Raw genomic sequence first — 28,000 nt, forward strand, 5'->3', positions numbered from 1 at the left:
ATACGGTGAATCATGTGCCTCTTGCAAAATCAACTTCCTGATCTCCGGGTCATTGGGCACATAAACACGGTCCTCAAACCATAAGGTATCGTGCTCATCCTCACGAAATCCCTTTGCTTTTCCTTCGCTCAATTTCTCTTTTATAGCAGTAATCTCCTTGTCAGATTTCTAAGCTTCTCTGATCTTATCCATCAATGTTGACTGAATCTCCAATGCTGCTACATAGCCTCTCGGAACTATTTCCAAACATAGCTCACGAAGGTTTTCTGCTAACTCCTTTGGTACTTCTCCCGCCACTAGGGTGTTGACATGGCTCTTACGGCTCAATGCGTCAGCTACTACATTAGCTTTTCCGGGATGGTAATGCAATCTCATATCATAATCCTTGATGAGCTCCAACCATCTCCTTTGTCGGAGGTTCAACTCCTTCTGAGTGAAAATGTACTTCAAACTCTTGTGATCCGTGTACACCTCACAATGATTTCCAATGAGGAAATGTCTCCACGTTTTCAATGCATGCACTACGGCTGCTAACTCCAAATCATGCGTGGCATAATTAAACTCATGAGGCTTCAGTTGTCGTGAAGCATACGAAACAACTCTTCCTTCCTGCATAAGCACTGCTCCAAGTCCTCGACGTGAAGCGTCGCAATACACCTCATAATCCTTGGTCTGATCTGGCAAAATCAATACTGGTGAGGTAACCAAGCGTTTCTTCAATTCCTGGAAACTAGCCTCACATTCCTCAGTCCAATTGAACTTAGTATCCTTCTTCAACAATTCAGTCATAGGCTTTGCAATCTTTGAGAAATTTTCAATAAACCTCCGGTAGTATCCTGCGAGTCCAAGAAAACTCCGGATCTCTCCAACTGTTGTTGGTGCTTCCCATTCGGTTAGGGTCTCAACCTTAGTGGGGTCGACTGCTATACCTTCTCCGGATATAACGTGTCCGAGGAATCCAACCTCCTTCAACCAAAACTCACATTTGCTGAATTTGGCGTATAACTGATGTTCCCTTAGTTTCTCCAAAACCAAACGCAAATGTTCCTTATGCTCCTCTTCATTCTTTGAATAAACCAGGATGTCATCAATGAACACTACGACGAACTTATCCAAAAACTCCATAAACACTTTGTTCATCAGGTTCATAAAATAGGCAGGTGCGTTAGTCAATCCAAATGACATAACGGTATACTCATACAGTCCATATCTTGTGGTGAATGCTGTCTTAGGTATGTCCTGCTCCCGAATCTTCAATTGATGGTACCCTGATCGCAAATCGATCTTGGAAAACACTTTAGCTCCTTGCAAACGATCAAACAGATCATTAATCATTGGCAGTGGGTACTTGTTCTTGATGGTTACTTCATTCAATCCCCGATAATCAACAACCATCCTTAATGATCCATCCTTCTTTTCCACTAGAAGTACGGGTGATCCCCAAGGCGAAGAACTTGGGTGAATGTAACCTTTATCCAATAACTCCTTAATCTGATTCTTAATTTCCACCAAATCTTTTGCTGGCATCCCGTACGGTCGCTTCGATATTGGGCCTGTACCTGGCAATAACTCAATCAAAAACTCAATGTCTCTATCCGATGGCATGCCTGGTAATTCCTCAGGAAATACATCAGGAAAATCCTTTACCACTGGTACTTCTTCTTGCACAACTCCTGTTAGGCAATTCACTTGTGTCCTTTTTGGTACATGCCAGGATACATACTTGATCCTTCTCCCTTCTGGTGTGGTAAGCAAAATTGACTTACTAGCACACTCAATATTCCCTTTATACTTTGATAACCAATCCATGCCTAATATCACATCCAGTCCTTGAGATTCCAATACTATTAGGTCTGAGGGAAAAACATAGTTACCAATCCTTAATGGTAACCTATCACACCATAAACTTGCCACATACTCTGCTCCTGGCGAGGTTACTAACATGGGTGACCTAAGGGCTTGGGTTGATAGGTTATACTTATCCACAAATCCCCTTGACATGTATGAATGCGATGCACCAGTATCAAAAAGAACGAGTGCAGTAAATGACTTAACCAAAAACTTACCTATTACTGCATCGGGCTGAGCTTCAACCTCCTCCACGTTAACGTGGTTCACCTGTCCCCTATTGAAAGGGTTCGGCTTCTTCCTAGAGCTTCCATTGCCATTTCCATTCTGGCCTTCAGGACATTCATTGGCATAATGTCCGGTCTTGGAACACTTGAAACAGGTGACTTGACTCAGGTCTCTCTTGGTTGGGGTCGATGGGGTGGTCCAGTTCTGGCCGTTGCTTCCTCCATTCCCATTACCATTCTTGTGGCCATTATGGTTGTGCGAACTACCTCCTCCATGGGTGTGCTGAAACTGAAATCCCGGTTTAGGGGTAAAACGGGGCTTCTGCTGGGCTCCAGGGTTATACTTCCCCTGTCCGTACTTCCTCTTATGGTTCTCAATCTGCTGTTGCTTTCCTTCAATCATGATGGCACGATCTACCAACTCCTGGTAGTTGTTGAAACTCGCTACCATCAACTTCATGCTTAGTTCATCATTCAGTCCTTCCAAAAACTTCTCCTACTTAGCTGCATCCGTAGCAACGTCATCTGGGGCATAACGTGCTAACTTGCTGAAGTCGTCAACGTATTGGCCAACTGTCCTTCCTCCTTGGCATAAGTTGCGAAACTCACGCTTCTTCATGGCCATAGCTCCGGCTGAAACATGGGCAGTGCGGAAAGCTTGCTGAAACTGATCCCATGTGACAGTGTCAACTGGGTAAGTGGCTGTGAAATTCTCCCACCATGCTGCCGCGGGTCCGTCAAGCTGGTGAGCGGCAAACTTCACTTTCTCACCATCCGTGCATCCTGCAGTGGTCAACTCCCTTCCTATCTTGCGGAGCCAATCGTTTGCTACTATTGGCTCGGTGCTACTGGAAAACACCGGCGGATTTAGCCTAAGGAAACGGGCTAAGTGGTCAACAGGTGGTGGTGGTGGGTTGTTGTTGTTGTTCTGCTGGTTCTGGACTAACATCTGCATCAATTGATTCTGTTGTTGGATCAATTGAGTGAGCTCCGGTGGAAATCCATTGTCACGTCTCGGAGGCATCTGAGGGTTTAGAAAAGAAGAGAATTAAGAATAGAGTGAGGTCTAAGGGAAAACACTACCCCAATGCACATGAGCAAATGCACACAAAATCACTTCATTCAATCAAACAAGGGCTTACAATCGGTCTAAAACTATCGCAAAAGTGCTCGACTATAATGTTTACAGGGGGGAAATTCTACTACTATCTGGTGGTCATCTAGAAATTTGAACCGGTGGAAGACTCCATGATATCTGCTCCAGCTTCGTCTTCAAAGTCGGGTTCACTTGGATCCGAATCGGTGTCGTCGATGATGATGTAGTTGTCCGGACATGCGACGTACATGTCTTCCTTCCTGGATGCTAACTTCTCCTTGAGTTCTTCAATCTCCTGCTTAAGATCGCCATTGTGTCTCGCTAGAGCTACGATCTCGTCCATGTAGTCCTTGCGTGTAGACTTCAGTTCTCCTTCTAGCTCGATGATCCTTGCCTTTGCATTCTTCAACTCTATCATATCATTGCACATCTGGTTCTCGTGGTGTCGAATGTGCTGGTTTAACTCCTGGATGAATGATGCAATGGATCTATCCTTCTTGGTGCTGACTAACTCCCATTGTTCATTTCGGCGTCCGCAAATCTAGTAGATAGTGTCCTTGAGGTCTTCTTGGTAAACTTCTCCAATGCGTCCTATGGTGATATGAGCTGCCATGCTCTTTCCCAAACTCCAGGTTGGTGCATTGAAAACACTATCTATAGGCTTTGTGATTGGCGCGAATGTCCTTCCCGGAACGTGAGCTTGAATCTTCCAGCGCTCCTCTTCAGGCAGAGTGGCGTTAAGGTTCCCGTGAAGCTTGGTAATCCGATATTCAGGTACTTGGTGACTTCCTTCAGGTGAAATCCAAAAGGTGTGCCTTCATCTGGTTGATCGTACTTAATCTTCGCGTGCGTCATCCTAAAAGAGTAGAAAAGATGAGGAGTTAGAAAATGAGAAGAGAATGGTGATCTATGGCTTTAACTTAGTGGTCGTGTCCTAAAGTCAGCGTGTGCTCTGATACCATCTCTGTGGCGACCCGACCCGAATGGATCAAGTCTACTATGCTTCGGTGTCATCCCTGGATCAGTAATGCTGACACCACACAGTACATCGAAGGATTTATAGCAGAGTGGCAATCACACACTTATTACATCGTTGTCTCAAAGAGAACTTGTTACAATAAATATGGCTTAAGGCCATCTAATAATGATAACAGCGGAAGACTCGGAAGATAAATGGGTCCATCAACTCCAACGGCATCACTGAGTATAGGACCACGACCTAAAAGCACCTTACTCGTCGTCTGAAAAGTCTGCAACATGAGAAGTTGCAGCCCGAAAACGGGTCAACACATGGAATATGCTGGCAAGGTAACACATAGAGAGTAATGGAATGAAACAGCTATACTATATGCATATATGGCTGGTGGAAAGCTCTATGGTTACAGTTTTGCGTAAAGCCAGTTTTTCCCTACTGCAAAGGAATAAATTTATTTAACTATCATGGTGGTTGTTAAACATCGAGAATGGTTGACAGCATTCCGATCCCAATTAAGTGAACAATTAAAACCCAACAACATTAATTAGAAGTAACGTGATGAGATTCACATGATATTCAAGTACTAGATACTCAAGTTGTCCATGACCGGGGACACGGCTAATTCATGATTAGTTTGTACACTCTGCAGAGGTTTGCGCACTTTTCCCCACATGACTTGATCGCCTCCGTTTGTTTTCTCGCACTACATGGTGTTTGAGAAACGGATGACCGAGACATAGTCTTTCAGAAGCGCTAGCACCTTACATGTGGGGTAGACCGTACCACCTACAACCCCTACATCTGCTAGTCCACCCCGTAAGAGTTCGCACAACTTAGTCAACTATGCCAGAGCCCATAATGGCTTGTGGCTGCACACAGAAGTTTCTAGCATGAAAGATCTTATGATCCCTTTGAGCCTGGGTGGCGGTCCAAAAAAAACAGGCAAGTCCTGATAGACATCAGGTGCCTCAATCCACCCAGGTGTGTATTTAAGTTGCCACCTTAAGTAAACCATTAAATTATCAATCTCACATCTGTCATGGATAACACTCACCCAATCCACGTCTACTAGCATAGCATGGCATAATAAGCAAACGTAGAAGTAACTCCCAAAGGTTTCATAATAATACAGGTGATAGGTACTACCTCATCTACTTCCCATCCCACAGTTTAATTAGATCCTAATCATGCAATGTGAGAGGATTGATCTAATGCAATAAAACATGGGTTGTAGAAAAGGTATGATCAAAGTGTTACTTGCCTTGCTGATGATCCGCGAGACCTAGGGTTTCGAAGTAACAAGCGGCGCAATCCGGGTGATCTATCGCAGACAAACAACAAGCACACAATAAGTACTCATCTAGTGCACAAGTAAAACTCGAACAAGAGAACGAACCAGAAAGTTCAACTTAAGAACTCCGGTTGCAAAGAAAGAAAGAACCGAACAAAGAAACGGAAAACAAACGGCGGAAGAAAACAACTCGGTTCTAGCAAGTTGAAACTAGGTCCAATTTTACTGTAGCAAAGGCTTGTTCAAGTTGATTAGACGGAACGACGGTTTCGAGACGAAATTCTAGGTGCTTGAATCACCTGATTCCGATAAACGAGCGGGAAGAAAAACTAGAACGAAGATCGGATCTGAGATCGCGATCGCGGAATAAATCCGACGAAAAGAAAGAGACGAACGGTTAAACGAACGGGCGTTCGTTAACCGAGAAAAATCGGTGATCACGTTCGTTGAGACGAACGGTCTGAAAGAAGAACGAAAACCGATCTAGGGTTTCGGAAAAGAAAACCGAAACAAAGAGCGAAAGAAAACCGGAACAGTTAAGAAAGAACCGGAACGGTTTAGAAGAAAAACTGAACCGAGGGGTGAAAAAGAGACGCGGAGCGGGACAACCTCGGCGAGGCTCCGGCGAACGGCGGCGACGGCGGCTATAGGGCGGCGGCGGCGGGTGAGGGGCGCGGGGTGGGGCGCGGCTAAGGAGGAGAGGGGCTTGGGATTGATGTGAGGAGAGGGGAGGGGTTTGGGGTGTATTTATATAGGTGGGGGGGATTACTTGGGGTAGGGGGCAAGCAAAAGAGGGAAAACAAAACAAGGAGAGGGGGGGGGCTAACCGGCCTAGAGTCCCGCTGGGACTCGGCATGGGGCGGCGGCTGCCTGCGCCTGGCTCCTGGCGCGCGCGCGGCTGGGGCTGGATAAGTCAAAATTTGATTCGGACCAAAATTTTTGAAATGCAATTTTTGAAAACACGCATTTTCCCTATCCAAATAAAAGCAAACAAACACCGAAAACCAAAATTTGATTTATTCGTTAGATCTTCATTTTTTCCTAAATTTGGGAAAGTCATATTATTCTCTCTCTTATATTTTTGATATTGGAAAAATAATTGAAGATGAAATAAATAAATCAAATGATCCTCTTTTCAAAATTTGAGAAAACTCTCAAATATGAAAATAACGAAATCTCCAACTCTCTCCGAGGGTCCTTGAGTTGCGTGAAATTTCTAGGATCGACCAAAATGCATGAAAATATGATATGCATGATGATCTAGTGTATAACATTCCAAATTGCAAAATTTGGGATGTTACACATGAGAAGACATCGCATGAAGACTATGGATTGCGAAGACATAGTTGTTTCGTAGTTTCCTTTTCTTCTTTGTTGAGTCATAGGAACCACCGTACTGTTAAGTGGGGTCCAAGTGAACAAAGTTACAGTGACTGAAGTGATGCTCAACTAAATCCTAAGTCTTCGAGCGAAGACAATGAGAGCAAATCTTATCTAGAGCTGGATAAGTCAGCCTTACTTGTAGCTCAAGTCAAGCTGCCGCGTGTGTTTGAAATCTGACCATTGGACACGTGTCAGTTCCTTAGTGACCCAGGGTCATTTTGGACAAATCAGGTAGGGTTGCCTCCTGGCTTTTGTCATTTGAGAGCAACCCACCTCCGAAGCTTTTGAGAGAGAAATCCTTGCGAGGACAAAGCCCTAAACACCCAAAGCCAAAGAGTGTTAGGCATCACTAAAATCTTTCTGTCTGTGTGATCTGAAGACTTGTTACACTTGAGGAATGTGAATCCTCCAGCCGGTTAGGCGTCGCGTTCTGAGCATCCAAGAGTCATTGTGGATCGCCGGTGAACGAAGTCTGTGAAGGTTTGGAAGTCTACCTTGAAGACTTACCAGAGTGATTGGGCGAGGACTGTGTGTCCCTAGCTCAAGGGGAATAAGGTGAAGACGCGGTCTTCTGAGTTAAATCTCAGCCTCCCTAACCAGACGTACAGTTTTCACAGCAACTGGAACCGGTCCAACAAATACCTGTCCTCACCGAGAAACTGGTTCTATCTCTTACCTCTCTTTGCTTACTGTTTGTCTTCGTGAAGTCATTGCCTGCTTGCATGATCTGGTTGACTTCATTGTGTGAAGACTGTTGTTGATTGGCTTCATACTATCTTCCATCTTGATCCATACTACCTAGCTGCTTATAGTCTTTGTGCTTTCACTTCATTGCTTACTTGACTATGGCTTGTCTAGTGTAGTCTACCTTCCGTTGCATATCAATAGGTTCATTGCTACTGTTTGTCTTCAAAGCCCTCGTGTTTTGAAGACTTTCATAAAAATCGCCTATTCACCCCCGTCTAGTCGATAACTAGCACTTTCACTTGTCCCCAAGAAAGATGGTACATATCGCATGTGTTCCGATTGTCGTCCTATCAGTGCTATTATCGTGCGTTATCATTACCCCACTCCACGCCTAGATGACGTGCTTGATGAGCTTAGCGGAGCCACCATTTTCTCTAAGATTGATCTTAAGAGTGGCTACTATCAAATATGCATCCAAGAAGGTGATGAATGGAAAACCGCATTTAAGACCAAGTTTGGCTTATATGAATGGCTTATTATGCCAATGGGTTTATCTGAAGCACCCGGTACTTTCATGCGACTCATGCATTTTGTTTTTCGACCCTATATTGGTGTTTGTTGTGGTCTACTTTGACGATATTCTTATCTTTAGCAAATCTCTAAAATACCATGTCACCCACCTTCAAACCGTGCTACAAACTCTTAGAAAAGAGCACCTTCATGCTAATATAGATAAATGCCTTTTTGGTGTTGATAAGCTTGTTTTGTTGGGTTTTGTTGTATCTTCTAAGGGTGTTCATGTAGATGAATCTAAGATCAATGCTATTAAAATTTGTCCCCAACAAACTTGCAACAAGTGCGTAGCTTCCTTGGTTTAGCCAGTTTCTAGCGTCGCTTTGTGAAAGACTTTAGCACCATTGCTTCACCTTTGCATGCCTTGAGTAAGAAGAATGCGCCTTTTGTTTGGGGACCATCCCAAGATAACGCATTCAATGAGCTTAAGAATTTTCTTACTCATGCTCCCGTGCTTGCTTTACCAAACTTTGACAAACCCTTTGAGATTCATTGCGATGCTAGTGGTAATGGCATAGGAGGTGTGTTAACGCAAGAGAAGCGCCCCATAGCTTACTTTAGTGAGAAACTTTCTGGCGCGCAACTCAATTACCCCATCTATGATAAAGAGCTATATGCTTTAGTGTGATTTTTGCATGAATGGGACATTATCTTCGCCCTCATGAATTTATCATCCATACCAACCATGAAACACTTAAATACCTTAAGGGCCAAACTAAGTTGAACAAGCGTCATGCTAAATGGAGTGAATTCATTGAGTCTTTTCCTTATGTCATCAAGTACATTAAATTTAAGTAAAATGTTATGGCGGACGCTCTTTCCCGCATATGCATGCCTGTCACCAAACTTGAATTGAATGTCATTAGTTTTGAGCACATAAAAGACTTGTATGCGCATGATCCTCCTTTTGCTATTCCTTATGCCAAATGTTTGACGCATACATCTTGGGAACGCTACTACGTCAAAGATGATTATCTTATGAGAGCTAACAAACTTTGCATCCCCGAGTCTTCTCTTCGTTTGTTACTTTTGCAAGAATATCTTGGAGGAGGACTAATGGGACACTTTGGATGCGACAAGACATTTGCTACGCTCTCCAAGAACTAGTTTTGGCCCAAGATGTTCCGTGACGTCAACCGCTTCACCAACCAATGCTCTACATGTCGCAAAGCTAAGTCAAAAGCTCAATCACATGGTCTCTATATGCCTCTTCCAATTCCGTATCGACCATGGGAAGATATTAGCATGGATTTTGTGCTTGGTTTGCCTAGAACTAGAAAGGAAAGGATTCCGTATTTGTTCTTGTGGACCGATTCTCTAAGATGGCTCATTTCATTCCTTGCAACAAGATAGACGATGCTTCACATGTTGCCAATCTTTTTTATGGGAAATATTGCGCCTACATGGAGTACCAAAGACGATTTTCTCAGACCGTGACGTCAAGTCCTAATCTACTTTTGGAAGACCTTATGCGCCAAGCTCGGAATCAAGATACTTTTCTCAACGGCATACCATCCACAAACCGATGGCCAAACAGAGGTGACCAACCGCACAGTCTCCGCTCTACTTCACGTGTTAATCAAGAAGAACATCAAGGAGTGGGAGGAGTGTCTACCCATCGCCGAGTACGCCTACAACCGAGCAAGACATTCGACTGCCGGCAAGTCCCCCTTCGAGGTTGTCTATGGTTTCAACCCGTTGTCCCCATTGGACATTCTCCCTCTACCACTACAAGAGCGCACAAACATGGACGCGAGTGCACGAGTCAACTATCTCAAGAAGATGCATGAAGATACAAGGCACACCATTGAGCGCCAAGTACAACGACTCACGACCAAGCTCAACCTCAACAAGCACCCCATGGTATTCAACATTGGAGATCTTGTCTGGCTACACCTTCGCAAGGACCGCTTCCCCCATGAATGCAAGGCCAAACTTCTACCACGAGCGGATGGACCCTTCAAGGTGCTTGAACGCTACAACAACAACGCCTACAAGGTCGACATTCCATGAGACAAGTACTCCGTGAGCGACATCTTCAACGTCAAAGATCTCTCTCCCTACCATGGTGATGAAGATTTTGATCCAAGGTCGGATCTTTCCCAAGGGAGGGGTGATGATGTAGAGCATCCTATGGTCATCCCCATGGACCTACCATCGTCCCACGAAGTGCCAAGAGGACCTATGACACGAGCTAGAGCTAGAGCTCTCGAGACCGAGGTGACTTCCTTCCTTAGTGATATCACATAAGATCCTCTCGAGACATGGATAATACCTAAGACCGGAATGTTGTGCATGATTAGGTACCAAGAGGACCTCTCGAAGATGCACGTGAAGACGGACAAGTCCCCAAGTTCACGGATAAAGAGAACCAATGGAAGGAGTCAAGAGCAGCTTCCAGGCCCCGGACATCCGGCCATGACCCCGGACATCTGACCCTTGGAGCATTGTCCAAAGCAGCCACCAAGCACCTACAGGCCCCGGACATCCGGCCCAACCCGGACATCTAGCCCGAAGCCAGAAATCCGGCACCCTCTATCCAGAGAGCGTGAAGGCTAGCCCCGACCGCCCGGACAACCGGCTCAAGCCCGGGCATCCGGCACCTTGCTAAGCCCCGCACATCCGGCCCAACGCCCGGACATCCGGCCTCCCCTGCCTGCGCATAGTGTAAGGGCCCGAGGCCCATGCACCCCTTCGCCCACCTAGGCCACATAATGAGGACATCAATACCATTGTTACACCCACAGCCCCTGCTGCTATACATACTGGACCAATTACTAGAGCTCGCGCACGCCAATTGAATTATCAGGTACTCTCGTTTCTTGGTAACGATTCTAATGTTCATGAGAATATGATGCTACCTAAATTGGATACATTTATTTTGCATACAAATGAAGGGCCTAGCTTGGACAAGAAAGATGAACCTTGGAACAAGTTCAAGCATGGAGATGATGGCATGCGCAAGGGGATCAAGAACGGAGTTGCAAGTGATGATTTCAGGACTTTGAAGCCACCATAAGGAGTGCATGAAGCCTTGGACGAAATATACAAGATGCCACTTCATAAATTTCGTTCAGAGGCTATTTTAGGTGCCGCGTCACCTTATTATTGGGCCAGGCCCATGTATTTTCGAAATACTTAAGTATCGGCTATTTTTAGAGTCCGTATGTGTGGGGACACAAGAGTTAGGGTTGGTTTCGGACCCCTCCTCCAAGGGCCACGAAATCCCCCCCTCTTCCTCCATATATACAGCCCTTAGGGCGTCGTTTGGACTTTGGGTTTTGTTTAGATTTAAAGTTTGCCATAGCTGCAACTTCGCGTACTTCGTTTGTGTCCAACGACCAGACCAAGACGTCACAGAACCCCACCTTGATCAATAAAGCTTTCATCTTATATTCGCAATATCTAGATTGCAATCTCAGTTTCTTGCTTGTTCTTCGTTTGCTCGTAGGAAACAGACCCTCGTGGTCAGGTTGATCGTGCTCCGGCATAGTCAATAACCCCTCGGAAGTTGGTTTAGCGATTGCTAAGGCGCGACGTCTCGCACGTTCGTAGTCGGATCGTCAAGGTCGACTCCCACAGAAATGATGGCCACCATCTCATTGAAACATCGGGACACCTTCGCCTCTATCAAGTGGTATCAGATTTCCAGGTTGCTCGGTGAGATTTTACAGTTTTTCGTAGTTTAGATCGAGTCTGTTCTTCATACCTACAGTCCACAAAAAATTAGGGTTAGTTCATCATATCCGAACCAATCTGAGCCTTTGCATATTCTTTTCAGTATTTTGCTTTGTTGAATTTGCGGTTGCATTGTCGTGTCTAGTTGCTGGTCTTAGAGTCTAGTCTTTTAGAGTTTCGAGTTCTGGTCATAAGTTGTCACGCCGCCGCTGCACCATCATCATCGCCCCTGCCATCTACCACCACCGCTTATCCGCCATCGATCCGTCTCCATATACCATCACCAATCCGTATCCATATACCACCACCAATCCGTCTCCATATACCATCACCAATCCGTATCCATATACCACCACCAATCCGTATCCATATATCACCACCAATCCGTATCCATATACCACCACCGCTGCCATATCCTACCATCATATATCCACCACCAATCTGAGTTCCTTTCATATTAGGTTTGTTTTCGAGGCCCGTCTAATTTCCGATTCGTGTTTCCTTGCCTGAGTATGTTTCAAAAAAAGAAGTCTGGAGACCCCTGGGCAGTTTTTAGGCCAAAATTTTCACAGGCAAAAATATTTTTTCCCTATCCTATTTTTAGGCTTTTCTGAGTCTTTTGAGCCACGTGCCATCATAGTCATTTTTTTCGCACTTTTTCGTCGTCGCTGCCCTGATTTCAGAAAAAAGTCAAAATAAATTTTCGTGCCCATCCTGTCAGTTTGACGAGGGAAGAGTTTTGAGACACTCGCCATTATAGTGATTTTTCGCAAAAAAAGGAGCGCAAAAAAAGCGGAGCGCCAAAAAAAAGAGCGAAAAAAAAGATCCAGAGTGTGCTTTTCCCTTGTTTACGTGCAGCGCCGTGATTTTTGTTAGTGTTCTAGGCTCGTGTCTCTAGCACGGTCTAGCCTAGGACCAGCACTGTACCGTCGTTGAGCGTTTATTCAACTTTGCATCTCTGAATTGATTATTGCTGACCCTTTTTGCTACCATATTATAAGCCTTCCCAGCTCCACATACATCTATGTCATGCGATTGACTCTCCCTGGTAATCGCTCTATCCAAGCTTTGAGAGTTTTGACTACGACGGTTGCCGATCACCGCCTACTGTTGGGTAAGAACTGGTAAGAATTTGAGATTTGCTTCACGGATTTGTGACAACCAGCACCACCTCTTGTTAGTAGTCTGTAGGATCATATTCTTGTGTGTTTCTATTGCTGATAACCATGGCAGGATCACAAGCCGACGAGACTGACTGGGAGAACATGACGAATAAGGAGTTGCATGATAAATTTCAGCAAATGATGAGTGGACAGGTGCAAGATGTGCCAAACAGATTTGAAGAGGCCATGGAGAAGATAGATGGCATGGAGAAGACGTTCGAAACAAAGCTCGATAACAAGTTTAATGAATTGCTCGTGCGTCTTCCACCACCACCACCGGCTGCCCCTAACGCACCACCACAACAACAACGTCGCTTTCCAAATCAAGTGGGACGAGCACAACACGTTCCCATTGACCCTGGGCAAAATTCTGGTGCCGCTGTTGATGCTTCTGCTGCTCCTGCTGCTACTGCAGAGGTGGAGGACCATTACGAGGATGAGGTTGACCAAAATCAAAACTACGTGCAACCACCAGCACCACCAGCACTATGTCGTCCTCATGCATATCATCACAACGGTAGGACTGCACCACCACTTGAGGTACATGACCATCTTCCTAAACTAAAATTGAATATTTCACCATTTGAGGGTAGATATGTTCCTAATATATATCTTACTTGGGAGTTAGAAACTGAACAACGATTTACATGTTTACTATATCCCGAGGAGAGACGTGTTCCTGCTGCTGTTTGTGCTTTCATTAGCTTTGCATGTGTTTGGTGGTCTGAACATTATAGATTATATCCTATTCCAGCTACTTGGGCTGCTTCAAAAATTGATATGCGTACTCATTGGGTTCCACCATATTATCAACATGAATTACTTCAAAAATTGTAGCATTTACGACAAGGAAAAAATTCCATAGAAGAATATTATCAGGAATTACAAACTGGCATGATTGGATGTGGTATTGTTGAGGAGAATGAAGCTATGCATGCACGTTTTATGGGTGGATTAAATAGAGAGATTTAGACCATTCTAGAGTATAAGGAGTATACTAATATCACTCGTTTATTCCATCTTGCTTGTAAAGCTGAACGTGAAGTGCAGGATCGACAGGCATTGGCGTGAACTAACTTTTCTACAGGTCGATCTTCATCATGGACACCACGTGCATCCTCTACTTCCACTCCACCAGCACCTCCATCAGGTGCCACCTCCAGCCGTGATACAAGAAAGCAGGCACAACCACCACTATCTGCCAAGAGTACACCCGCCGGACCTGCGCAGAGCTCTTCTTCTTCCATGGCATTAATAGGGCACACAAGTGATATTATTTGTCGTCGTTGTAAGGGAAGAGGACATTTTGCGAGAGAATGCCAATCTCAGCGTGTGATGATTGCTACTGAGGATGGTGGGTATGAGTCCGCTAGTGACTATGATGATGAGACTTTGGCTCTTATTACACATGAAGAACATGGTGGAGAGGATTCTGATCATGAGACGCAATACATGGCTGCTGAAGATGCTGACAGGTATGAATGTTTAGTTGCTCAACATGTTTTGAGTGTGCATGTTACACAAGCTGAGCAAAATTAGAGGCATAATTTGTTCCATACAAAGGGAGTTGTGAAGGAATGTTCTGTTCGCGTCATCATAGATGGAGGGACCTGCAATAACTTGGCTAGCATGGAGATGGTGGAGAAGCTATCTCTCACCACAAGACCACATCCACATCCTTACTACATCCAATGGTTCAACAACAACGGCAAGGTTAAGGTAACACGTACTGTTCGTGTGCATTTTAGTATCTCTACATATGCTGATTATGTTGATTGTGATGTGGTACCTATGCAAGCATGTTCCTTATTACTTGGTAGACCATGGCAATTTGATAAAAATTCTGTACACCATGGTAGAAACAATCAGTAAACTCTTGTTCATAAGGATAAAAATATTACTTTGCTTCCTATGACTCCTGATTCCATTTTGAAAGATGATATTAATAGAGCTAATAAAGCAAAACAGGAGAAAAATAAAAGTGAAAATCAGATTGTGGCAAAATAATTTGAGCAACAAATGCAGCCTAATAATAAACCATCTAGTGTTGCTACTGAAATTAAATTGAAAAGTGCATGTTTACTGGCCACCAAATCTGATATTGATGATTTAGATTTTAGCGAATCTATTTGCTATGCTTTTGTGTGCAAAGAGGCATTATTTTCATTCGAGGACGTGCCTTCCACTTTTCCTCCTGCTGTCACTAACATTTTGCAGGAGTTCGCTGACGTCTTTCCACAAGACGTGCCACCGGGATTACCATCTATTCGAGGGATTGAGCATCAAATTGACTTAATTCCCGGTGCATCATTACCCAACCGTGCACCATACCGTACCAATCCAGAGGAGACGAAGGAGATTATGCGTCAAGTACAAGAACTGCTCGACAAAGGTTATATACGTGAATCCCTTAGTCCTTGTGCTATTCCTATCATTTTAGTGCCAAAAAAGGATGATATGTCGCGTATGTGCATTGATTGTAGAGGCATTAATAATATTACTATTCGTTATCGTCATCCTATTCCTAGGCTAGATGATATGTTTGATGAATTGAGTGACTCTACAATATTCTCCAAAGTTGATTTGCGTAGTGGATACCATCAAATTCGTATGAAATTGGGAGATGAATGCAAAACAACTTTTAAAACTAAGTATGGATTATATGAGTGGTTAGTCATGCCTTTTGGGTTAACTAATGCACCTAGTACTTTATGAGGTTAATGAACGAAGTTTTACGTGCTTTCATTGGACGATTTGTGGTAGTTTACTTTGATGACATATTGATTTATAGCAAATCTTTGGAGGAACATTTGGAACATTTACGTGCTGTTTTTATTGCTCTACGTGATGCACGTTTGTTTGGTAACCTTGGAAAGTGCACCTTTTGCACCGACCGAGTATCTTTTCTTGGCTATGTTGTTACTCCACATGGAATTGAAGTTGATAAAGCCAAGATTGAAGCTATTGAGAGTTGGCCGCAGCCCAAAAAGGTCACACAAGTGAGGAGTTTCCTTGGCCTCGCTAGTTTCTATGGGCGTTTTGTGAGAGATTTCAGCACCATTGATGCACCTCTCAACGAGCTTACAAAGAAGGTTGTGCCTTTTGTTTGGGGTACCGCACAGGAAGAATCCTTCACGGTATTGAAAGATAAGTTGACACATGCTCCTTTACTCCAACTTCCTGATTTTAATAAGACTTTTGAGCTTGAACGTGATGCTAGTGGAATTGGATTAGCAGATGTGTTATTACAAGATGGCAAACCTGTTGCATACTTTTCTGAAAAATTGAGTGGGTGACTATTCTACCTATGATAAAGAATTATATGCTCTTGTTCGGACCTTAGAAACATGGCAACATTATTTATGGCCAAAGGAATTTGTTATACATTCTGATCATGAATCTTTGAAACACATTAAAAGTCAAGCAAAACTGAACCCTAGACATGCTAAATGGGTTGAATTCATTGAGACTTTCCCTTATGTCATTAAACACAAGAAGGGTAAAGAAAATGTTATTGCTGATGCATTGTCTCGTTGTTATACTCTGCTTTCACAACTTGACTTTAAAATATTTGGTTTGGAGACCATCAAAGATCAATATGTGCATGATGCTGAATTTAAAGATGTATTTCAGAATTGTAAGGAAGGGAGAACTTGGAACAAGTTCGTTCTTAACGATGGACTTGTGTTTCGTGCTAACAAGCTATGCATTCCAGCTAGCTCCGTTCGTCTTTTGTTGTTGCAGGAGGCGCATGGAGGAGGATTAATGGGACACTTTGGCGTCAAGAAGACGGAGGGTATACTTGCTACACATTTCTTTTGGCCAAAGATGAGGCGGGATGTTGAGCATTTTGTTGCTCGCTGCACTACATGTCAAAAAGCTAAGTCACGACTCAATCCTCATGGTTTATATATGCCTTTGCCTGTACGTAGTGTTCCTTGGGAGGATATATCTATGGACTTTGTTTTAGGTTTACCTTGAACAAAGAAGGGGAGGGATAGCGTATTTGTTGTCGTGGATAGGTTCTCGAAAATGGCACACTTTGTACCATGTCATAAAAGCGATGATGCCGTTAATGTTGCTGATTTATTCTTTCGTGAAATTATTCGCTTGCATGGTGTGCCAAATACTATTGTTTCAGACCATGATACTAAATTTCTCAGCCACTTTTGGAGATGTTTATGTGCTAAGTTGGGGACTAAACTGCTTTTTAGTACTACTTGTCACCCCCAAACTGATGGACAAATTGAAGTAGTCAATAGAATATTGTCTACTATGCTTAGGGCTGTTTTGAAGAATAACAAGAAAATGTGGGAAGAATGCTTGCCTCATATTGAATTTGCTTATAATTGTTCATTGCATTCTACTACTAAGATGTGCCCTTTTGAAATTGTGTATGGTTTCCTACCTCGTGCACATATTGATTTGTTGCCTCTTCCATCTTCGGAGAAGGTTAATTTTGATGCTAAAGAACGTGCTGAATTGATTTTAAAAATGCATGAGTTAACTAAGGAAAACATTGAGCGTATGAATGCTAAATATAAACTTACTGGAGATAAGGGTAGAAAACATGTTGTGTTTGCACCTGGAGATCTTGTTTGGTTACATTTGCGTAAGGATAGATTTCCTAATTTGCGCAAATCAAAGATAATGCCACGTGCTGATGGTCCTTTTAAGGTGTTAGAGAAAATAAATGATAATGCATATAAACTTGAGCTGCCTGCAGATTTTGGGGTTAGTCTCACTTTTAACATTGCAGATTTGAAGCCTTATTTGGGTGAGGACGATGAACTTTCGTCGAGGACGACTTCATTTCAAGAAGGGGAGGATGATGAGGACATCAATACCATTGTTACACCCACAGCCCCTGCTGCTATACATACTGGACCAATTACTAGAGCTCGCGCACGCCAATTGAATTATTAGGTACTTTCGTTTCTTGGTAACGATACTAATGTTCATGAGAATATGATGCTACCTAAATTGGATACATTTGTTTTGCTTACAAATGAAGGGCCTAGCTTGGATAAGAAACATGAACCTTGGAACAAGTTCAAGCATGGAGATGATGGCATGCGCAAGGGGATCAAGAACGGAGTTACAAGTGATGATTTCAGGACTTTGAAGCCACCATAAGGAGTGCATGAAGCCTTGGACGAAATATACAAGATGCCACTTCATAAATTTCGTTCAGAGGCTATTTTAGGTGCTGCGTCACCTTATTATTGGGCCAGGCCCATGTATTTTCGAAATACTTAAGTATCGGCTGTTTTTAGAGTCCGTATGTGTGGGGAAACAAGAGTTAGGGTTGGTTTCGGACCCCTCCTCCAAGGGCCACGAAATCCCCCCTCTTCCTCCCTTAGGGCGTCGTTTAGACTTTGGGTTTTGTTTAGATTAAAAGTTTTCCATAGCTGCAACTTCGCGTACTTCATTTGTGTCCAATGACCAGACCAAGACATCACAGAACCCCACCTTGATCAATAAAGATTTCATCTTATATCCGCAATATCCAGATTCCAATCTCAGTTTCTTGCTTGTTCTTCGTTTGCTCACAGGAAACAGACCCTCGTGGTCAGGTTGATCGTGCTCCGACATGTTCAATAACCCCTCGGAAGTTGGTTTAGCGATTGCTAAGGCGCGACGTCTCACACGTTCGTAGTCGGATCGTCAAGGTCGACTCCCACAGAAACGATAGCCACCATCTCATCGAAACATCGGAACACCTTCGCCTCTATCACTACATATACTCCTCCTCCTCCCTCTTTCTAGGGTTAGCATTGTGTTAGCTCATATGTGAGATAGAGCTTCGCTCATCCACCCGGATCTACTCCGTCGCGAGGGACCGACACCTCTTCGGAGAAGATCCACTTGGATTCAAGACCCCTAATGGGAAGACCTCAAGACCTCCTCATGGAGAAGAACCGGTTACCCTGTGTATCGTCCGTTGTTGGATTTGGACTGTGTGATCTCTATGTGTACTCGAATCTAGCATATGTGTGATCGTTCTTGTTGGTTTGAGTGATTCTCTCGTGTTTCCCCTCGTGTTTCCCCTCGTGTTATTCGTGTTCTTCGTGGGATTCGCTCCTTTCGTGAAAGATTGGCCGTATAGGGTTCCACCCTACATCATCTTTCCCCCAATTTCCATCCACAAAATCTCCCGAATTTTGCCCCGAATTTGCCTCTTGATCCACGCGGAGTTCCTTGAGTTCATCCACGGATCCAGAGCCCAGACATCCGACCCGAACCCCCGGACGATGATGCGGAGCATCCTATGGTCCTCCCCATGGATCTACCATCATCTCACTAAGTGCCAAGAGGACCTATGACACGAGCTAGAGCTAGAGCTCTCAAGACCGAGGTGACTTCCTTCCTTAGTGATATCACATATGATCCTCTCGACACATGGCTACTGCCTAAGTTCGGAATGTTGTGCATGATTAGGTACCAAGAGGACCCTCCCAAAGATGCACGTGAAGACGGACAAGTCCACAGTTCACGGACGAAGAGAACCAACGGAAGGAGTCAAGAGAAGCTTCCAGGCCCCGGACATCCGTCCATGACCCCGGACATCCGGCCCCTGGAGCATCATCCGCAGCAGCCGCCAAGCACGTACAGGCCCCGGACATCCGTCCCAACCCGGACATCCAGCCCGAAGCCGGAAATCCGGCACCATCTATCCAGAGAGCGTCAAGGCCAGCCCCGACCGCCCGGACATCCGGCTCAAGCTTGGACATTCGGCACCTCGTGAAGCCCCAGACATCCGGCCCGACGATCGGACATCCGGCCTCCCCTATCTACACACAGTGTAAGGGCCCAAGGCCCGTGTACCCCTTTGCCCACCTAGACTATATATACTCTTCCTCCTCCCTCTTTCAAAGGTTAGCGTTGTGTTAGCTCATATGTGAGATAGAGCTTCGCTCATCCATCCGGATCTACTCCATCGCGAGGGACCGATACCTCTTCGGAGAAGATCCACTTGGATTCAAGAGCCCTAAAGTAAAGACCCCTCAAGACCTCCTCACGGGGAAGAACCGGTTACCTTTGTATCATCCCTTGTTGATCGTGGATCTTGTATCTCTTTGTGTTTCGAGGATCTGGCATATGTGTGACCTAATGTCTTGGTTTGAGTGATTCTCTTGTGTTTCCCTTCATGTTTTCCCCTTTGTGTTCTTCGTGTTCATTGTGGCATCTGCTCCTTTCGTGAAAGATCGGCCATCTAGGCTTCCACCCTACATCATCTTGGTATAATGAGCCACGTTGATCACGATTTCAGAGCCTCCCCGTTGTGTTTTCTAGCCTTGTTTTGTTGATTTCGTCATAAATTCGAAAATTCCCCACAAAAATAACCCCCCATTTTTTTTGTGATTTGTTGGTGAGGGAGTCCTGGATTAGGGGGTCTCCGGACAGCCGGACTATATCCTGCGGCCGGACTCTTGGACTATGAAGATACAAGATTGAAGACTTCGTCTCGTGTTCGGATGGGACTCTACTTGGCGTGGAAGGCAAGCTAGGAAGTATGGATATGGATATCTCCTCCTTTGCAACCGACCTTGTGCAACCCTAACCCCCTCCAGTGTCTATATAAACTGGCGGGTTTTAGTCCATAGGACGACATACAATCATACCATAGGCTAGCTTTTAGGGTTTAACCTCTCCGATCTCATGGTAGATCAACTCTTGTAATACTCATATCATCAAGAATAAATCAAGCATGACGTAGGGTTTTAACTGCATCAAGAGGCCCCGAACTTGGGTAAAACATCGTGTCCCCGGCCTCCTGTTACCATCCGCCTTAGACGCACAGTTCAGGACCCCCTACCCGAGATCCGCCGGTTTTGACACCGACATTGGTGCTTTCATTAAGAGTTCCTCTGTGTTGTCGCCATTAGGCTTGATGGCTCCTTCAATCATCGATAGCGATGCAGTCCAGGGTGAGACTTTTCTCCCCGAACAGATCTTCTTATTCGGCGGCTTCGCACTGCGGGCCAACTCGCTTGGCCATCTGGGGCAGATCGAAAGTTACACCCCAGGCCACCAGGTCAGGTTTGGAAGCTTAAACTACACGACCGATATCCGCGGAGACTTGATCTTCGACGGATCCGAGCCCCTGCCTTGTGCACCACACGGCCACGATGAGTACGATTTAGCTCTACCATCGGATAGTGTTCAGAAGATCGCACCGGCAACCACTCCGACCCTCAATTCGGAACCAGTCGCGCCACCCATGGACGGGTGGATAGACCCCGCCACGGAAGCTGTATCCTCAGCGGCGATCGAGCCGAATATCGACCTTACCTTTCACGAGAGCCGTGTTGCCAAACTGCCGGATCCTTCTCCGACCATGGACTCCGAACCGCCTGCGCCCGTGCCTATCGAATCTGGCTGGGCACCGATCATGGAGTTTACCTTGGCGGATATTTTTCAGCACTCGCCCTTTGGCGACATACTGAACTCATTAAGGTCTCTCTCCTTGTCAGGAGAGTCCTGGCCGAACTACGTCCGGCAGGATTGGGATGCAGATGACGAAGAAATTCGCCGCCCACCCACCACCCATTTAGTAGCCACTGTTGATGACTTAACCGACATGCTCGACTTCGACTCCAAAGACATCGACGGTATGGACGACGATGCGGGAGGCGAAGAGGAACCACCGCCCACAGGGCTCTGGACAACCAGCTCATCATATGACATATACATGGTGGACACGCCCAAAGAAGGCAATGGCGACGGGACAGCGGAGGATGACCCCTCCAAGAAGCAAACCAAGCGCCGGCGTCAGCGGCGCCGCTCTAAGTCCCGCCAAGGCAAAAGCGGTGATACCGGCACCAGAGATAATAGCACTCCGGACAGTGCCAAAGACAACAACAATCCCCTCCAGCAAGATTTAGAGCAGGAGGATGGAGAAGCCATCCCTCCCGAGAGAGCGGCAGATGGAGAGGCGGAGGATGATAATTACATGCCTCCCTTCGAAGACGAGGCAAGCCTCGATGATGATGAATTCGTCGTGCCAGAGGATCCCGTCGAACAAGAGCGCTTCAAGCATCGGCTTATAGCCACGACAAATAGCCTTAAGAAAAAGCAGCAACAGCTTCAAGCTGATCAAGATTTGCTAGATGATAGATGGACTGAAGTCCTGCCGGCCGAGGAATATAAACTCGAACGCCCCTCCAAGAGTTACCCAAAGTACAGGTTGCTACCCCGACTGGAGGAGGAAGCACCGAAACCTACATCCCTGGCTTATGACGCGGCTGATCGGCCACTTCGTGGCCGCGATAGAGAGGCATTCCAGCTAAAAGCTCAGCCTACACCCCGACGCCATTCAAATAAAAAGGCATGGGGAAATACGCCAAACCTATGAGACGTATTGGAGGACAAAGCAAAACATGCAAGATCGATCTATGGATCACGAGGGCGCGCCACTATGCGAGACGATAATCGTCACGCCGGATACATTAAAAGTAAGTCCGGCCGGGCCGAACACAGCGGGCAAGACATTTGAGCTGCGTCGCAATATAGCCCAGTATAGAGGCGCCGCACACCCCTTATGCTTCACAGATGAAGTAATGGATCATCAAATCCCAGAGGGTTTCAAACCCGTAAATATAGAATCATACGCCGGCACAACAGATCCTGCGGTATGGATCGAGGATTTCTTCCTGCACATCCACATGGCCCGCGGTGATGACCTACACGCCATCAAATACCTCCCACTCAAACTCAAAGGACCAGCTCGGCATTGGCTCAACAGTTTGCCAGTAGAGTCCATTGGTTGTTGGGAAGATCTGGAAGCCACATTCCTCGACAACTTTCAGGGCACTTATGTGCGACCACCAGATGCCGATGATTTGAGCCACATAATTCAGCAGCCAGAGGAATCAGCCAGGCAATTCTGGACACGGTTCCTAACAAAGAAAAATCAAATCGTCGACTGTCCGGATGTAGAGGCCCTAGCAGCTTTTAAGCACAACATCCGCGATGAATGGCTCGCCCGGCACCTTGGCCAGGAAAAGCCGAAATCTATGGCAGCCCTCACGACACTCATGACCCGCTTTTGTGCGGGAGAGGACAGCTGGTTGGCTCGCAGCAATAAAATATCAAAGAACAATGGTACTTCGGATACCAAGGACGGCAACGGCAGGTCACGTCGCAACAAACATAAGCACCGCATTAACAGCGACAATACCGAGGATACGACAGTCAATGCCGGATTCAAAGGCTCTAAACCCGGTCAGCAGAAAAAGCCATTTAAAAGAAGCACTCTGGGCCCATCCAGTTTGGACCGTATATTCGATCGCTCGTGTCAAATACACGGCACCCCCGACAAGCCAGCCAACCACACCAACAGGGATTGTTGGGTGTTCAAGCATGCCGGCAAGTTAAATGCCGAAAACAAAGATAAGGGGTCACATAGCGATGACGAGGAGGAGCCCCGGCAGCCGAACACCAGAGGACAGAAGAGGTTCCCCCCACAAGTGCGGACGGTGAACATGATATACGCAACCCACATTCCCAAGAGGGAGCGGAAGCGTGCGCTCAGGGATGTATATGCGTTCGAGCCAGTCACCCCTCCTGTCCGATCACCTTCGATCGCAGGGACCACCCCACTAGTATCCGTCATGGAGGATTCGCCGCACTGGTCCTAGACCCAATCATTGACGGATTTCACCTCACTCGAGTCCTTATGGATGGCGGCAGCAGTCTGAACCTACTTTATCAGGACACAGTGCGCAAAATGGGTATAGACCCCTCAAGGATCAAACCCACAAAAACGACCTTTAAAGGCGTCATACCAGGTGTAGAGGCCCATTGCACAGGCTCAGTCACACTGGAAGTGGTCATCGGATCCCCGGATAGCTTCCAAAGCGAAGAGCTAATCTTTGATATAGTCCCGTTCCGCAATGGCTACCATGCATTGCTCGGGCGAACCGCATTTGCGAGATTCAATGCGGTACCGCATTATGCATATCTCAAGCTCAAGATGCCAGGACCTCGGGGGGTCATCACAGTCAATGGAAACACAGAGCGCTCTCTCCGCATGGAGGAGCACACTGCGGCCCTCGCAGCAGAAGCGCGAAGCAGCCTCTTAAGGCAATCCACTAGTTCGGCGATTAAGGACCCGGACACCTTCAAGCGCGCCCGGAGTAATCGGCAACAGGACCACCTGGCACGTTCCGAGCTCGCATAGCAATGCGCCCCCCACCCCGGTCCTAGCCAAAAGGCGAAATCCGTGCCTCGCGTACATAATTACGCATTAAAAATACCATGGGCACAGGTGGGGAGGGGGGCACGACTACGGCACGCTCCAAGACGCGGCTTAAACTGCACTAGGGGCTTCCCGCTTTGTTATTTTTCTCTTTCAGGACTTTAATCTCTAGAAACCCTGTCTGACAACATGATTGCCGAACACATGATGCAGCAACCAAGGAGGCAGAAAGCTACGTCACACCACGGAACTCCCAGGTGGATTACGATAACGAGTGAAATACTTGCTTTAATACTATTCCTCAGCTTGCCCTTGGAAGGTACATGTAAAATAGTCCTACTTTTTGCTTATCGCACTACTTGTATCATTCTGCTTTAACGCACCTTTTTGAATAAACAATGCATAGCATTAAGACTATTATTGCATTCTTCCTTTATATATATATATACATATATATATATGTTCATTCATGACATCTAGCACCCGTACACTCTGGTACGGCCAATACGCTAGGGGCTTAAGCATACCCCATAATACGGCGTGAGAAGTCCGAACACTTTCGACAGTGCGGCACCCCGAACTTATAGCATTATATGCATCAGCTCCGAATCATGTCTTGGGTCAATAGTTGGGTTTGCCCGGCTCCCATGTTTTGGTACCTTACGTTCCGCTATATCGGCTAAGGTAGCACTAGGAGAACTACTGTGATTGTGCCCCGGTTCTGCTGGGCTAAGCACCTCAGTAGAGAAAGCTAAAACTGACTGTCATGATAAGGCGAGAGACTGGTCGCTATTCGAGAGGTTTCAAGTCCCTAAAGACTTATGCCGCTTAGAGCGAGGAGTCGGCCCTGTCCGGCTTAAGGCATGTATAGCGCCCCGAATTCGGCCTTCCGAATACTAGGGGCTTCGCCAAAATTTAAAATCATAGAATTCTATGGCTAAGTGAGAGTGATAACGCATTATAGTGCGATTGCCTTGTTCGTTGTGCTGAGCACCTCCCTCGAAGGACCGAAAAATGGGAACAAGAGTGCTCAGGTTTATCCCGAACACCCCAACACTCGTGGCGTCGGGGAAGAAGCCGACGACTAGCCATCTCTCAGATTTGATAAACAACCGAACAGAAGGTAATATTTTAAATCCAAACAAGCGTTGCATAGCGCTTATGAACAAGTTTTCATAATACAGGATTACACGAGCAAGTTTATTCAAATATTACATCTTTCACACTCTCGTCCGCTACAAGACGGGCACCCTTCAGGACACCCTCATAGTACATCTCGGGGTGGCGATGCTCCTTGCCCTGCGGCGGCCCTTCCTTCACCAGCTTCACGGCGTCCATCTTGGCCCAGTGCACCTTCGCACGAGTGAAAGCCCGGCGTGCACCTTCGATGCAGACGGACCACTTGATGACTTCCAACCGTGGGCAGGCATCCACAACCCGCCTCACCAGGCCAAAGTAGCTGTTGGGAAGGGCGTCGCCAGGCCACATCCGGACTATAAAGCCCTTCATGGCCTGTTCGGCCGCCTTGTGCAGCTCGACCAGTTGCTTCAGCTGGTCGCTCAGAGGCATCGGGTGTTCGGTCCTAGTATACTGAGACCAGAACAACTTCTTCGTTGAGCTTCCCTCCTCGGCCTAGTAAAACTGTGCGGCATTCAACACGCTGTGGGGCAAATCTGTGAATGCTCCTGGAGAGCTCCGGACCCGGGTAAGTAACAAGTAATTTACTTTCGCATGCTTGCTTTGCATATTGAATGCCTTACCCGCCGCTATCTTCTTCATCGCATCAATCTCCTGGAGGGCCTTTTGGGCTTCAGCCTTGGCACTCTTTGCACTCTCAAGGGCCGCGTCAAGCTCGGACTCTCGCGTCTTCAAGTCAAGCTCCAACGCCTCGTGCTTCGTCACGAGAGTGTGGAGCTCTTGCTGCACCTCGCCCACCCGTGCCTCTTGTTTTTCCCGCTCGGTGCACTCCTGGGTCGCTTTGTTTTCGGCCTCGGATAGCGCTTGCTTCAGGGTTGCCACTTCGGTCGTGGCCCCTGGCAAATTAAAGATGATCCAGTCATTTTGCAATCGCATCCTTTTTGTATATATACATATTTATAGACTAGGTATTACTTACCTTTGTTCTCCTCGAGCTGCCTCTTAGCAAGGCCGAGCTCTTTCTCTGACCCCTCGAGGTCCTGCTTCAGTGCGGCGACCTCCGCAGTAAGTGCGGCAGAGGTCAGCAGCGAAGCCTGCATACGCATACAGACAGACTAGTATTAGACTCCTGCAGATATTATTTGATCCTCTATTCGGCTTTTCTTTGTGAACACCAAACAGAGCATCAGGGGCTACTGTCTATGCGGTAATATTTTTCCTATATTTTGAACACTTACCTCAAAGTTGGCTGGCACATGCTTCAGTTAGTCCGCTCTTGGCGGACTGAACCTTCTTGATCACCGCACTCATAATAGTGCGGTGCTCTTCGTCGATGGAAGCGCCGCGAAGCGCTCCCAGCAGGTTGTCCGGTGCCTCTGGATGGATAGAGGTCACCGGCAGAGGCGTCTTGCCCCTTTTGGAAGGAGGCCGCCTGCCTGAGTCTGGAACCACTAGAGGTTCCGGCGCGGTGTTTGGCTGAGGACCAAACTCGGAGCCCTCGGGAGCCTTACTCCCTCTGATCTCGGAGTCCGGAAGGTCGCCTTGAGGCGCCTCCGGGATTGTCTCCCCTCGACCCGGTGCCTCTTGAGACAATACCTCGACATTGTCCGTAGGGCAAGGGGAGGTGGCAGTCGGAAGTGGATCGCTATCCATATCAAACGAGTCCAAAGAGCCGTCCGACGAAGATACGTCAATACGGGCTTGGGGCGGTCCGCATAATCATATTCGGCATTAGGAGAAGCAGTGCGACAAAGGTATGCTATGAGTTACTCTGGTATCCGAATACTTACGACTTCGCCAGGGGCTTGGCCCTGAGCAGCCACTTGTCTTCATCTTCAGCGGCGGTGGTGGAGCAGTCCGGAAGGAGAGTCCTTCCCTTCTTGGACCCTTCGCCCCCCAGTTTGGGCGGCCTTCCTTTTCTTGTCTCCCCCGGCTGGAGGGGGAGCATCTTCATCTTCCTCCTCGTCTTCGTGGGAGGAGTGTGTTGCAGAGTCATCGGACGATAAGTCTGATACCACCTGGCACCAGGAACTCTTTCGGGTTCCCTTGGCCTTCTTCTTCGTCTTCTCCGGCACCTTGTAAGGAGCCGGAGTCAGTATCTCCATCAGGAGAGCATCCACAACATCTTCGGGCAGAGGGGTCGGACAGTTGATCTTCTCCGATGCCCCCACCCAGTCCTGTCAAAGGCATGGGAGCTCAGACCCCGCACGTGGTTAAGCTATGGGAAGTAAAAATCCTACCAGATGTACAAAACTTACCGGATTCGCAGGGTGCTTCGTGCTTAGCCCGCGGTCCTCGATGAGAGGGAGAGGGACCTCGGCGCCCTTGAACAGCACCCTCCAGACGTCTTTGTGTGTCGTGTCGAAGAGCTCGCTTAGAGTCTAGTGCCGGGCCGGGCCGAACTCCCATAAATTGAAATCCCGTTGTTGGCACGGGAGGATCCGGCGGAACAGCATGACCTGGACTATGTTGACAAGCTTGAGCTTCTTGCTTGCCATATTACGGATACATTTCTGGAGTCCGTCCAGCTCCACCGATGAACCCCAGGATAGGCCTTTCTCTTTCCAGGAGGTGAGCCGCATGGGGATTCCGGATCGAAACTCGGGGGCCACCACCCAGTTGGTGTCGCGCGGCTCGGTGATGTAGAACCACACCGATTGCCACCCCTTTATGGTCTCCACGAAGGAGCCTTCGAGCCATATAACATTGGGCATCTTGCCCACCATGGCTCCGCCGCA

The sequence above is a fragment of the Triticum urartu genome, chromosome 2 (genome assembly GCF_003073215.2).
Source record: "Triticum urartu cultivar G1812 chromosome 2, Tu2.1, whole genome shotgun sequence".
NCBI classification, from domain to species: Eukaryota; Viridiplantae; Streptophyta; class Magnoliopsida; order Poales; family Poaceae; genus Triticum; species Triticum urartu.